This window comes from Pan paniscus, chromosome 23, assembly GCF_029289425.2.
Source record: "Pan paniscus chromosome 23, NHGRI_mPanPan1-v2.0_pri, whole genome shotgun sequence".
NCBI classification, from domain to species: domain Eukaryota; kingdom Metazoa; phylum Chordata; class Mammalia; order Primates; family Hominidae; genus Pan; species Pan paniscus.
Window position 1 is genome coordinate 45,812,268 of NC_085927.1, and position 15,911 is coordinate 45,828,178.

Sequence of the window (15,911 nt, forward strand, 5' to 3'; positions counted from 1 at the left end):
TATATTTTTAGGTTCTGACTCCCAGTCATTTGAACTTTCAGGATCTGTTTGGAGACAACAAGCAGCAGTCTAATGAACTATATTCGTTGGACTTTTTACTCAGGGATGAGTAAAAACTGTCATTTGGTCCACTAACCATTTGTCCATTGAGAAACATGACTACACATGACATGAAATTTAAAGAAAACGACTCACTGGGGCTCTCAATGTATTCTGGATTGCCTCTGTATTATTTTAAAATCTTTGCCACATTAGAATCAGCACCATATCCCCACTCCCCTCATTTTTCTTGCTTCCATTTAGTTCTATACTTTTGAAACTGCCCACTTAAAAGGTTTACTCTTGTCCTTGCTTCTTCATGCCAGCTGGCTCCTACTCAGCAGTATCCTGGGTTGGTATGTTGGCTACCTCCCTTGAAAGATATTCTAAAAGGTCACTATTTTCATTTGTGCTAATTACCTGGGGAGAGACAGATGAATGGAAACGAAACTTTGACAGTGCATAAACATGTTTCCAAGACCTATGCTCTAAAATATTATATAATCGGGTTTTCCCAAGTAATGTGTACTCCATGGTTGGAGGAAAGGGGAACAAAATAAATGTGAAGGTGAGAGAAAGGAATAGAGGAAACTAGGAAGCTCTGATGGTCCGATGCAGAAGGAAAGGCATTCTGAAAAACAGTTCAGAGGAGCTTCAGACTGCATAACCTCAATATGCAACAATAGAAATACAGGGAAATGGTGAAGTCCTGGGTACAGAAATTATGAAACTAAAATAAAGGCTGTTCAAGGTAGAAACTGGGAAAAGACTTATTATGTGCTGCAGATGGAGGTCAAGATCCAAATGGTCAGGTCTTAAGAATATATCAGACTAGCTTAATCTGAGCTGTTCTTATTCAAGGGCTTTGGTGTAAGATGACAAGGCATGGTCTCACTTTTCCTAGCCACATGGAAAGGAATACCATCAAACTCAAAGCAAAAAAGGAATTGGGATCCAGTAAGCTCAAAAGAGGCACTGACAAAAAATGGCTGAGGGTTCAGAGTTGGCTCAGGTTCCAAGAGAAACTAGAGTGCCACCATGCACCAAGGCAAGAAGACCAGGTGAGTAGACTAGCCAATTTAATAAGGGTAATGTTTAACCCCTGGTACATGGGTAATGAGGCATCAAATTATTTGAAAAACCAGCTGACTACTGGCGAGGCAAGCTCCTTAACATAAGGTCAGATTAAACTCTCTAATTTAGAGCAGAGAGATTCGAATTTGTAAAACCTCTGTATCCATAGTTGGGCAGGGCAAGGGTAGGCAAAGAATGACAATTTTAAGCAAGATGATGCTAGAGTTCAAATCAGTTCAGCATCTACCAAATCCTGACAAGTAAGTGTCCAGCACTGTACTAAGTGCTACCTTTGAAGAGTTTATATAGCTAGAATGGCCTGTCCATTACTGGGGTTGCTCTTAGAATTTGACATGTTAATGACAGTAAAATGCTTGGTATTGAAACAGGAAAGGTTCTCTTGTCCCCCTTGCTTCTTCAGTGCCCCGTTGCTCAAACCTCTAGGGGAGTATATAGACGGGCAGGCTGTGGGGCTCCGACCCCATGACAGTGTCTAGGGGTGAGTGTTTACAGCTCCTGAAGCCCCAGTGGGCATGTGTTATAGGGTGCTCTTTTAGTTTGCCGTCTATAGGCGACTTGTGTTAATCAGCTCAATTAGACCCTCTACCTTGTTGCAAGGACAGAGGGCTTTCTGTATCCCCGGTTCTTGCTTTGGTGTACCAGAAGAATTGGATCATACGTGGACTTGGAGAATGAGTGCAAAGTTTTATTGAGTGGAAGGATTTTTCCACCAATGTGGGAGCCAGAAGGGAGATGGTTTAGCCCTAGAGTTCGGTTGCTCAGTGGCCTCGGCTCTCCTCCGACTGCCCCAGCCAAACTCCGCCTTGTCCCACCCGTCAATGGTCTGCCAGGGTGCTGACGTCTGTCGGTGTGCTCTTCTGCCGGCTTGCTCCCTTGACGTCCTCCCACCATCCAGCTGCTTGTATCTTCTTCTGCTGGTGTTCGTCTCTTGACATCTGGCTGCCTGTATGTCTGCCCGCTAGGGTCTCGGGTTTTTATAGGCCTAGGATGGGGGACATGGCAGGCCAGGATGGTCTTGAAAAATGCAACACTTGGGCATGAAAGCTGGAGTGCCTCTACTCACCTAGGTCCATAGGAGTGGAGCCCTAGCCAGGGGTCGCCTTTCTCTATCCAGCACTTCCCTGACCCCCTCCCGTAGCAGTATTAAGCCTGGCAAATAGTCGGCATTCAAAAATCAGTAGCTGATAATCAGCAACTTTATAATTATCACCACCATTATCTCAATACCCATTACCACACTGCAGAGATTAGAGAGTTTTAATTCTAAAAGAAACAGCTTTAAACTGCAAAATTTGTTACTGAATTGGTTGTTTCTTTTTTCTTTTTTTTTGAGACACAGTCTTGCTGTCACCTAGTGCAGTGGCATGATCTCGGCTCACTGCAACCTTCGCCTCCCCAGTTCAAGCAATTCTCATGCCTTGGCCTCCCATGTATCTGGGATTACAGGTGTGTACCACCACGCCCAGCTGATTTTTGCATTTTTTGTAGAAACGGGGTCTCGTCATGTTGGCCAGGCTGGTCTCGAGCTCCTGACTTCAAGCAATCCACCCACCTCCCAAAGTGCTGAGATTACAGGCCACCACACCTGACCCTGAATGGGTTGTTTCTTAAGACTATGCCCAGCAGGCTAAGGATTTATACAAATACTAGGGCAAGACTTCACCCCACTCATAGTGTAGTTCCTACAATAGTACTAGTGACAATGTTTCTGACAAACTTTCTCAATCAGTCATGCAAATATTAGTACCAACACAGTCTCCCATGCATGTCACCCCAATTTTTTACATCCTGTGAGTCAACTCTATAGTTTGTTGTTGATATTCACAAAAGGAGAAAAGCCACTGCCACTGAGACTGCAGAACAACTAGATAAAAGTCTCACTTTGTTGCCTAGGTTGGAGTACAGTGGCAGGATCTTGGCTCACCGCAACTTCTGAGCCTCCCTGGTTGAAATGGTTATCACGCCTCAGCCTCTCATGTAGCTGGGATTATGGACAGGTGTCACCACGCCCAGCTAATTTTTTTTGTTATTTTTAGTAGAAGCAAGGTTTCTCCATATTACCTGGGTTGGTCTCAAACTCCTGGCCTCAAGTGCTCCGCCCACCTCCCAGAGTGCTGGGATTACAAGAGTGAGCCATGGCGCCCGGCCATAACTACTTCCAAATGTCACAGATCAAAAGGGAGAAATTGGAAGGGATAGCACAAGGTCTTTCTTTCCCTGAAGAGTAAAAAATACATGACTGTCATCTCATCAATTCATACTTATTAACTGCCCATATGATGAATTAGATGCTTTAGTAAAGGCATACATGAAAAGCAGTATCACTAGGCTCCTCACAATTCTAAGAAATAATACTGTGAGGAAACCTGCCTAGCGAAAGGCAGTAGACTACAGGAAAAGAAATCAAACACACAATAAAGGTAAAGCATGTACAAGGCAATGTAAAAGGTACAAAGCAATTTACCTAGAGTAAGTTTAATTTAAAGGCTTTCAGTATGTTGAGCGGGAAAAAAAAATTCCGTCTACCTCCTAAACTTTTAAAGAGCTAATAAATCTAGTAAACTTACAAGTTGTCAAAAACATGTCCAATTCAGGAAAGGGGTGGATGGAGGCAGAAAACAACATAAGACATATAAAGGAACAGAATGAAAGAAAAAGAAAGATGGTTAAAAACAGAAAGGAAATTTGACATAACAATCTTAAATATCTTAGGGAGGGAAGAAAATCTTAGGGAGAGAGGAAAATAAGGGAAGGAAATGAACATGGAAGTAATAGTGATTAAGCTGGAATGCATCATAGCTATTAATGGGTTCAACATCTCTGTTTTACTGATAAATGAATTGTGGCCTAATGAGGTTAAGTAATTTCCTTGAGTTTGCACAGCTACATAGTAGCAAGTCTACCAAGGTGATTAACACACAGTAAATACTCAAATTTTTTTATGAATTAAAAAGACAAGTGTTATGGACCAAGTGTTTGTGTCCCCCCAACTCCAAGTTCCTATGTTGAGGCCCTAACTCACCTCTTTGCACCCTGCCCACCCCTGAAGCTGTATTAGGAGATGGAGCTTCTAAGGAAATAATTAATGTTAAGTAAGGTGGGGGTGATAGGGGAGTCGCAGTGCTCCAATAGGATCATTGTCCTTAAAAGAGACACCAGAGAGCTTGCTCCCCTCCCCACTCCTGTCCCTATGCACAAAGAAGAGGTTGTGTGAGCACAAGACTAGATGGCAGTCACCTACAAGCCACGAGAGGAGGCTTCAGAATGAAATCTGCCTTGCTGGCTCCTTGGTCTTGGACTTCCAAGATCAGTTTGCTGTTGGTTAAGCCACTCGGACTGTGGTAATTTGTGATAGCAGCCCTAGCAGACTAAGATAATGAGCATTAAAGTCTTCTGGCTTTCAAAAGGAAAAGAAACAGAAAAGTAAAGGAAAGAGGGAGTGAGGTAATATTTATATTTTAGGTTTATTAAATAGTTAAGTATAAACTAATAAACCTAAAATATAAATATTACTTTTGTTTAATGGTGATTTGTACTCACTCACTCCCTCTTTACTTTTCTATTAGAGAATGAAAAGGGGGGCCACTGAGCCTCTGGCTAGGTTTAGTTTATGCAAAATTCCAGGTTACATTTCTAAAGCTTCCCTAAAGGTACCTACAGGTAGTAGAAACTCAAACTTTCATTCAATGAATGAGCGGTCAGAATCGATTCTGTACTTACAAAAGTAACATATCCTTTACCCACTCCCCAAACTATGCACCATCAACTGCGAATAAATGCTCACAAGGATGTGTGTGTGTGTGTGTGTGTGTGTCTTGTAGCCCATATGGTAAATATACAGACTACCACATAAGAATCTGGACAAGTCCCGACTACCCTTTTCCAACCTGCCTATTCTCCTAGCGCCTCCTTATCCCCCTAGGAGTTTAGCCATCACATATTAAACTTTACATTTTATTGGGAAAACAAAGATAACATTTTAACTAACAAATTTTAAGAAAGCTACATTTTGTTTTGTGAAACAGTAAAAAAAAAAATAATAAAGCTTTATTGTCCAATTCTAATACAAATTTTGAAAGCTGTAGTTAAAATTTAGTTTACTTCTTAAGTCAAAGAGGTAAATCTTAAGAATTCAAAGGAAAATGAGAGTTACTGAAAAGATGCAAATCACCGATAAACAAAGGTAGAAATCTGATACTTTTAATTGTGTCTTATAGTGCTGTTCATTACCCAAATTGCTGGCAAATAGCATGGCCTTAATAACTGATGAATGAACGGGCTAAATATGTACTAGAAAAAGAAATGTGAACTCAGAACTTATAAATATGGTGGGGGGTACTTTTAAGTAGCATTTTTAAAATTTTTTTATTTTTTTTGAGATGGAGTCTTGCTCTGTCACCCAGGCTACAGTGCAGTAGCACGATCTCGGCTCTCTGCAACCTCCACCTCCCAGGATCGAGGTATTCTCCTGCCTCAGCCTCCCGAGTAACTGAGATTACATTAAGTAGCATTTTAGTGGTCTTTATTACTGAAATGTGCTCGGAAAAAAAGACTATACCAAGAAAAGGGAGCAAAAAGAGTACTGTTTTCCTTGTAACGTTTATTAAGTAATATATAATAGGCAGTACCACAGCTCATCTTACAGATGAAAGACCCTTAAAGCCTCAAAACAAAACTCCTTTAAACGGATGCCTAAATGGGTTCACTTCCTCTGCTCTGAAAAAAGATATTGTAGTCATTATATAATCTATCTAAAATTTACAAAATAAGTCATATTCTAAAAATGCATTTTTATTTCAGTTTTTTAGAACTCTGATCACATTCTCCCATTAAAAGAAACACACACACACAGATTTATAAATGATGGCTGTGTTTCTAGACCAGATATCACAAGAACCTAGTAATCATGGGGAAAACGTTTGAGCACACTGTACCAGTAATGTACCTGAACTACTATCCATCTGAAATAAAAATAAACAAAAAACAAGATAGCTAAAATAGCAGAAAATTACAAATAATGCCAATGTAATTAAATAAGAGATACTTTTCCCCCAGATCACCTTGCACGTTGGTTGGTAGAAGACAAATTTAATCACTGACTAAGAAAGTAGAGACTTCTGTAGATTTAGAGGAAGGAGTAGGAGTACTTTCAAGGGTTTTAGTCACTGGTGCAACTTTTTAAAAAATAATTTCAATTTTATTTCAACACCTACAGCATTCCCATTTTCCCTGATACAAATGTAATTCTAGTCAATCAACCATAAATTAGGTAATTTTTTATTTGATAATGAAACAAAGACATGAAGATAAGGAAAAAGAAACAGCAAGATTTAGAACAGAATAGGGAAGCAAAAAGTAATGCTTAATAAGTACTTGCTAAAAGGACAGGAAGGCAGAAAGGCAGAGAAAAAAAAGAGGGGAAAATGTGGATATATAAAAGAATGCTATTAGTGTAAGTAAAGATTAAACAGTAGAAGAGAGAGCTGGAAGTGAAGGGTAGAAAGGCAGACCTAACATACCCATGATATTTTTAAAGGAGAAAGAGACTTGGTGATAAGGAGGAGACCCTGAATCAGTTCTCAGTATTGCCACTCAGGAGTACAACAGACTCAGAACTGCTGGGATGGGTCTGGAACAGTAACAATCATAACTAACATATACTGAACATTTACTATGCATCAAGAACTGTTCTGAGAGCATTACATGGCTCAAAACAACCCTCTGTGATAGATATTATGTTATTCTCATTTTACAGATGAGAAAGCATGGTAATTTATCCAATGTCATTCAGACAGAATGCATCAGAACCAGGTTTGGACCCAGTTAATTTGGTTCCAAAGCTTGTGCCATTAAAGCACTACTGCCTCAATAGTACAAAGCACTGGTCCCTGCGATGTGAGAGAGAATAGCTGATGTCAGCTAGAGTTCTGCCACTATAAATTCTATAGTTACTAAGTATTCCGTTACTGAAAAAAATCACAGGTAAAAAAACCTCTAGAATTTGACAAATATTTATTGAACACCATTCATTATTCTAGACACCGAAGATAACAGCAGCGAATAAACCAGACAAAAAACTCTAAAAGAGGAGACAGGTGGGGAAAAAAGTTTTTATTTTACATACATATACATACTACTACTACTACTACACACACACACACACACATACACACACACACAGAGTTTGTTTTGTTTTTAAAGATACAGGGTCTCAAGCCAGGCGCAGTGGCTCACTCCTCTAATCCCAGCACTGTGGGAGGCCGAGGTTGGTGGATCCCCTAAGGTCAAGAGTTCAAGACCAGCCTGGCGAACACGGTGAAACCCTGTCTCTACTAAAAATACAAAAAATTAGCTGGGCATGGTGGTATGGACCTTTAAACCCAGCTACTCAGGAGGCTGAGGCTGGAGAATCACTTGAACCCAGGAGGCAATAGCTGCAGTGAGCCGAGATCATGTCATTGCACTCCAGCCTGGGTGACAAGAGTGAAACTCCATCTAAATAAATAATAAAATAAAATAAAGATACAGGGTCTCGCTCTGTCACCCAGGATGGAGTGCAGTCTGCACAATTAGAGCTCACTGCAGCTTTGACCTCCTGGGCTCAAGCAATCCTCTTGTCTCAGCCTCCAAGTAGCCAGGACTACAGGTGCATGCCATCTCCCAAGCAGCTAGGACTACAGGTGTGTCCCATCAACCCTGGCTAATTTTTAAACTTGCTTTTGTAGAGATAGGGTACCACTGTGTTGCCCAGGCTGGTCTTGAACTCCTGGCCTCAAGGAGTTCCTCCCACCTTGGCCTCCCAAAGTCTTGGGATTATAGGGGTAAACCACCATGCATGGCCTGTTTTTTTATTTTTTATTTATATTGTCACCCAGGCTGGAGTGCAGAGGCATAATCTCAGCTCACTGCAAGCTCCGCCTCCCGGGTTCACATCATTCTCCTGCCTCAGCCTCCAGAGTGGCTGGGACTACAGGCGCCCGCCACCACACCCGGCTAATTTTTTGTATTTTTAGTAGAGACGGGGTTTCACCATGTTAGCCAGGATGGTCTCAATCTCCTGACCTCGTGATCCGCCCGCCTCGGCCTCCCAAAATGCTGGAATTACAGGCATGAGCCACTGTGCCTGGCCGTATGGCCTGTTTTTATAATATTTAGAAGATAAATGCTATGAAAAATTTAAAGTAAAATGGCTTTCAAAAGGCCTTGTTGAATAGGTAACATTTGAGCAAAAATTTGAAGGCCAGGAGGAAGACATGAGTATATCTGGAGAGAAGCATTACAGGCAGAAGAAACAAGTACAGTAAGCCCTCCATATTTGTGGGTTCTGCATCCCTGGATTCAACCAACCATGAATGGGAAATATTTGGGGCAGGAGAAATAATTCGTACTGGATATGTACAGTCTTTTTTTCCTTGTCACTGTAAATCGTGTTCCAGAAACAATATAACAGCTATTTACATAAAATTTACACTTCATTAGGTACTATAAACACTCCAGAGATTATTTAAAGTATACAGGAGAATATGTGTAGGTTATATGCAAATGCCACACTATTTTATATCAGGTACTTGAGCATCTGCGGATTTGGGTATCTTTAAGAGGCTCTGGAACCAACCCCCTCATGAATACCATGGAACAGCTGTACAAAGTGCCTGGCAAATTTGAGGAATGGCCAAAAGGCCTAAGTAGCTGTGAGAAATGAGAACAGGAGGAGATGAAAGTCAAACAAGTACCTAGGAGCAGGCTTGACTGGAGCCTTGTGGGGACTCTAGCTTTTCTTCTGAGCGAAACACATCAGTGGATTTTGTGCATGATCAGATTTATATTTTCAAAGGATTATGTCAGATGCTGTGATTAGAATAAATTCTTCAGTGTCAATAGTGGAGATAGTGAGACCAGGTAGCAGACTATTACAAAAACCTGGGCAAGAGAAGATGGAATACCGAACCAGGATAGAAGTGGCAGAGCTAGAAGGATGGGCACGGCAGCTCACGCCTATAATCCCAGCACTCTGAGAGGCCAAGGTCGGTGGATCACTTGAGGCCAGGAATTCGAGACCAGCATGGCCAACATGGCGAAACCCTGTCTCTACTAAAAATACAAAAATTAGCTAGGCATGGTGGCACATACCTGTAATCCCAGCTACTCAGGTAGCTGACGCACAAGAATCGCTTGAACCTGAGAGGCGGAGGTTGCAGTGAGCCAGATCATGCCACGGCACTGCAGCCTGGGCGACAGAGCAAGACTGAGGGAAAAAAAAAAAAAAGGAAGAAGAAGAGCTAGTATGGATTGAATTTAGGTTATTTTTGAAAGGCAAAACCTAAAGGATTTGCTAATTAACAAGACTGCAGTGAGGGAGAAAGAGGAGTCCAGGATGACTAAGGTTTTTTTTGGCTCAAGTAACAGAAAGATGTCATTATCTGAGAAGAAGAAAACTGTGGGTTTAGCAAGTCTGAGGGCAGAGGAAGGCAAGTAAAGGCCAGGAGCCCAGCTTTGGACATGTCAAGTTTGAGGTAACTATTACATTACAGATGGAAATGTCAAGTAGGCAGTTAGATATGAGCTTCTAGAGAGAGTTCTAGCTAGAGGTATACATTTGAGAGCCAAGAACATACAGACAGAATTTAACACCCAGTATATCATCAGAGTCCACTGGGCCCAACTTTTCTTTTCGAGCAGTTCAGTTCTACTTGTAAGAATTTATACTTTATGATTTTTCTTTCTTAGAGGTATTCCAAAAAGAAAACAGAAAAACAAAATTGTTACTTTAAAAATAAACTATTTTATCTTGTAATAATACATGTATTCCTTGGACCCTTTTATAAACCTAAGATTCACTGTGAAATTTTAGAAGATCTTTATTTTTCCTATATCTTGAAACATTCTGACTTTTCAGCAACTTTTACTTTTTAACTATTCCCAGCCATGGAAGGAAGGGAGGGAGGGAGGGAAGGAAGAAAGGAGGGATAGGCAAAAAGAACAAAAACCATGAGGTATTATAAAAGGGATTAAAAGATATAGACAGCATTCAAATGTGATTGATGGTTACTGTAGGGGTAATATCTAATTAGTTGCATGAAACTTTGACAGCTGGGCATGGTGGCTCACGCCTGTAATCCCAGCACTTTGGGAGGCTGAGGTGGGCGGATCACGAGGTCAGGAGATTGAGACTATCCTGGCTAACATGGTGAAACCCCGTCTCTACTAAAAATACAAAACTATTAGCCGGGCATGGTGGCGGGCGCCTGTAGTCCAGCCACTCTGGAGGCTGAGGCAGGAGAATGGCGTGAACCTGGGAGGCGGAGCTTGCAGTGAGCCGACGATCACGCCACTGCACTCCAGCTTGGCAACAGAGTGAGACTCCGTCTCAGGTGGCAGGGAGGAGGGGGAAGAACCTTTGGTCAGGCATGGTGGCTCACGCCTATAATCTCAGCACTTTGGGAGGCTGAGGTGGGAAGATCACTTGAGATCATGCATTCAAGACCAGCCTGGGCAACACAGCCACAGACTTGTCTCTACAAAAAAATAAATAAAAATACAAAAATGGTGGCACACACCTGTAGTCCCACCCAGCTACTTGAGGGGCTAAGGAAGGAGGATAGCTTGAATCCAGGAGATTGAGACTGCATTGAGCTGTGATCGCACCACTGCACTCCAGCCTGGGCAGCAGAATGAGACTCTGTCTCCAAAAAAAAAAAAGGAAGAAATTTTTTTTTTAATGTCTAATGCAGTTGTTTTTTCACTATCCCTTTATTCTTATTTCTTAATTATAAGAAAACTTAGGGCCGGGCACAGTGGCTCACACCTATAATCCCAGCACTTTGGGAGGCCGAGGTGGGTGGATCATGAGGTCAGGAGTTCGAGACCTGCCTGGCCAATATGGTGAAACCCTGTCTCTAATAAAAATATAAAAATTAGCCGGGTGTAGTGGCATGGACCTGTAGTCCCAGCTACTTGGGAGACTGAGGCAGGAGAAATGCTTGAACCCGGGAGGCAGAGGTTGCAGTGAGCCAAAATCACGCCACTGCACTCCAGCCTGGACAACAGAGTGAGACCCTGTCTCAAAAGAAAAAAAGAAAAGAAAGAAAAGAAAAAAGAAAAAAAAAAGAAATGAAAAGAAAAGAAAACTTAATATATGTTAAAGGAAAAAAACATTTTACCCAGCTGGTAAAACTTTCCTGGTTAGCTGAGAACTAAAGCCATGAGAGTGGATGAAAGAGAATCAAAAAAAGAGGTGAAAGGACTTGGCTCAAAATATTACAACTTTAAAACTGAGTACAAACTTCCAATGAGGTGGGAAGAAAATCAGGAAAGTATGATGTCCTGCAAGTCAAGTATCCAAGAAAGTGAATTAGAGAACGAAGTGATCAGTGATAGAATATTCTACAGATAGGTCAAGTAAGATGAGGGCTGAGACCAGACCACTAGATTTAGCAGCATGGAAGTTACTGGCAACTTGGACTAGAGCCCTTTCAGTGGTGTGGTTGCAATAAAAACCTGGCTGCGTGGGTTTAAGAGGAGAACTGATATAATCAAATATAAACAACGCTACTGAGTTTTGCTTTAAAGGAAAAGAAATTCAGCAGTTGCTGGCAAAGTGAGGTCAAGAGTATTATTTTTAAATAAGTGGAAGAACAGCTTAACTGTATGCTGACGGGACTAATCCAATAAAGACAGAAAACTTGATGATCCCAGAGAGAGGGAAGAGAATTGCTGGATCCATGTCCTAAACAGACTAGCAGAGATAGGACCTAGTATACAACTGGAAGGTTCACCTTATATAGGAAGGCAAATGCTTCATGAGTGAGGGGACAGTTTATTCATACTGATGAGAGAAAGTGGGTAAATACGGGGGTGGGAAATCCTCTCCTGATTGCTTCAGTTTTGCACATATCATCTGGTACTTATGACTTGTAAGCAAAAGCCAAAAGAAGTAATTTAACAACAGCATGGCATTCTGGGAGCCTAGATGGCAGGGTATTAGGGCTGCTTTCTCACTTGCCCTCTGGGTTTCTGTTCTCTAAAATCCTTGCAATCACTAAATGGCATAACTTTTTCTACAAAAGAACGGCAGGGAATTGGGGGGCACAAAAGAGTCACTAATCCATACTGACTCTGAAATCTAGCAGGGCAAACGCTGAAAGTTCCTTGATTAGGTCTCAACACTGGGAAAAGAATTCTCCATGACTTTTGCCTTCATCTCTAGGCTCCTGCTTCCAACCTCCGAGTCATCTTTCCCTTTTGATGAAAGGTGGCATGTGTTAGCTCCTGAGCACTTTCTCAGCCTGCTTCCTGCCAGCAGAATGCTAGGGGTGTCCGACAGCCTCTTTTCATTTTGTACTGTTTCTTTTCCTGTTCAGTCCTAGCTACAGTGGATTTCCTGCAAATCTCACCACAATAGACAAAAGCTATACCCATAGATCTCTCCAAGAGGAACTCTTCTACCTCTACCTTGGGCTCCTGCTAAAAAGGCTAGAAGCCCTATTGTTTGACTGAGAGGCCTTGAGTGTGACTGAAGAGGATGCTAAGGCACTACCTTCTCAGGTCTTAACAGCAGGCTTTAAAGGCACAGTCTTGGCTTTATCTTTAGACCGCCATTCTCCCCGGAGTGGCTCTTGAATTGATCTTTGCCATGTCAATTTCATCACCCTCTGCCAACCAGAAAGGCTGAGAATTTTCAAAATCATCAAGTTCTGGCTCCTTTTTTAACAGTGCTTCCCTCAATTTATTTATTTCCCCTCATACTTTAAGCAGCAAGAAGGAACCAGAGGGGATCTGCAATGTTTTGTTTAGAAGTTTACTTAGCTAGATCTCTCAGTTCATGAAACACACTTTCTGCTTTCCACAACTACAAATGATAGTGTTGCTAAACTTTCTACCACTACATAACAAGGATCCCCTTTCTTCCAGTTTCTTTCCTTTAAGACCTCGTGACAATCGCCTCAAAGTCCCATTTTTATAATGTGTTCAAGGTATTCTAATCTTATATTAACACTCTCCTTAAAAGTCCACTGCCCGGTTTCAAAGTCACTCCCAGTTTAGATTTTCACCAAAAAGCACCCCACTATTGGTACCAAAATCTGTAGTTATCTCTCTCTCTTCTTTTTTTTTTTTTTTTTTTTGTGTGTGATACAGGGTCTCGCTCTCTTGCTCAAGTTCTCGCTCTCAGCTTATTGCAGCTTACACCTCCCAGGCTCAGGTGATCCTCCCACCTCAGCCTCCCAAGTAGCTGGACTACAGGCACGCACCACCTTGCCCAGCTAATTTTTGTATTTTTAATAGAGATGGGGTTTTGCTATGTTGCCCAGGCTGGTCTCAAACTCCTGGGCTCAAGCGATCCGCCTGCCTCGGCCTCACAATGTGCTGGGATTACAGACGTGAGCCACCACACCCGGCCTAGTTATCTATTTCTATGTAACAATTCATTTTCAATCACAGTAGCTTAAAACAGCATTTATTATCTCAGTTTATGTGGATCAGAAATCCAGCTGGGTAAGCTAAGTGCTTCTGGTTCAGGGACTCTCACAAGGCTGCAGTCAAGGTGTTGGCTGGGGCTGCAATCATTAAAGCTTGACTATCAAGGATCCACCACCAAACTCACTCACCTGGCTGCTGGCAGGTCACTAGCTGTTAGGCCTAGACATCACTGGCTCGTGGGCCTTCCCACAAGGCTACTTAACAGTGTAGGGGCTCTGAGAGAAAGGTAGAGAGGGCAAGCACCCAAGATAAAAGCCACAGTCTCTTTGTAACCAAATCTTGGAGTGACATCTCATCAATTTTCCATATTCTATGCATTCAAAGTGAGTCACTAGGTCCAGCCTATAAGGGGAAGATAATACACAAGGGTACGAATATCAGGAGGTGGGGATCACTAGGGACCATCTTAGATGCTGCCTATCACAGACTAGCTGAATGTATTACAACATATTGGTTAAGAGTACTGACTCTGAAGCAAGACTGCGCATTTGAATCTTCCTTCCCCGTTGTAAGATGAAACAAGATAATAGTAATGAAAGCATCAGACCCAGTGCCTCCTATCATAGGAGGCACTCAGGAATTTATTTTCTTATCTCTTCCAATCCCAACTGCCTTTAACAATCGAAAATTTCTCCAGTTTGAATATTATCTGCAAACATCCAATATTAGAGCAACTTGTTGAGCAACATGCAAAAATGGTTTTGATTTTCAATGAATCCAAGAAACTTATTTTTAATAACCTTAATTTAATACAATTAAACACAAAAATAAAAATAAATATCTAAAATTACTTAAATATAGCAGAGGAGAACATAGACACGGCAACAACTGATCTTTCCAACACGTGCTCTGACCGCCTACCCCTGCCCAGCCTTTGGCATCTACTGTACTGTTTAGTGAGACCTTCAGTCCCACCTTGCCAAAAAAACCATGATTTTTTTTACCTAACTGGCAATTTCAAGTACTGTACAAGAAGCAGAATAAATAAATCATTAAGAATATTTTATGTGGATGTCAATTTATCTAAGAAATAATACTTAACAATTCTACTGGGGAAAATCATGCCCATTTTACAGATGAGACACAAGAGCATAAAGATCATCTGTCTAATCATATGGCAGGCTAATGACTAGGCCAGGGACAGAAATGTAACTAGCATATGATGAGAAACACAATGAAACCATAGTCAGTTTTCTGATTTTCATGGATACGAGAATCTTGCCAGTGATCAAAGTTCATCTCACACACTCAGGAAAAATAATTTGACAGTTATTTTAGGGAATGAAAGCTAGGTCTTGATTTATTTAACCTCTGAATGAATAGATGGTCTATATTTAAATAAGCAAGTAAAACACCGTACAAGTTAATACACAATGAAGACAGTACAGAGCCTATAGATTTGGGTTAAGTGAAACCCAAACCTAATTTTTTTTTTTTTTTTTTTTTTTTTTGAGACAGAGTCTCACTCTGTTGCCCAGGCTGGAGTGCAGTGGCACGATCTCGGCTCACTGCAACCTCCACCTCCCGGGTTCACGCCATTCTCCTGCCTCAGCCTCCTGAGTAGCTGGGACTACAGGAACCCACCACCACACCCGGCTAATTTTTTGTATTTTTAGTAGAGACGGGGTTTCACCATGTTAGCCAGGATGGTCTCGATCTCCTGACCTCGTGATCTGCCCACCTCGGCCTCCCAAAGTGCTGGGATTACAGGCGTGAGCCACCGCGCCCGGCCCAAACCCAATATTTTAGTTGAACACTTTGCTACCCAGACAGTTCATTATACCTAGAATATCCAATTAACTTTTCAACCAATATCTGTGGAATGTCTATTCTATGCTGGCCTTCAATTACAAGTAACATATGTTCTCTTATTTAATAATAGTGAAAGATGCTAAAAAAAATGTGTGAAGAGGAGCACCAAGTTCTCACATTCAGAAAAACCTATTAATTCTAAACAGGAATGTAATGCTTTCAACTGGATTACAACTTTTAAAAGCAATATAGTCATGTGCTGCTTAATGCCAGGCACACATCCTGTGAAATGTGTTGTTAGGTGATTTCATAGTTGTGAGATCATAGAGTGTACTTACATAAACTCAGATGGCCTAGCCTACTACACACCTCGGCTATACGGTATGTACGACCTATTGCTCTTAGGCTACAAACATGTACAGCAGGTGACTACTGAATACTCTACTGTGGGTAATCGTAACACAATACCTAAACACAGAGAAGGGACAGTAAAGATACAACTGTTATTTATACACTCTTATGAAACCACTGTAAGATTGAACTGCATT

At 41.5% G+C, this 15,911-nt stretch overlaps 1 protein-coding gene across 19 annotated transcripts in view; it reads right to left on the minus strand.

The window, feature by feature from the left end:
* The window catches only part of RBFOX2 (RNA binding fox-1 homolog 2), a 291,043-nt gene that overhangs the window by 132,785 nt on the left and 142,347 nt on the right, over positions 1–15,911 (minus strand). The window lies entirely within an intron of this gene.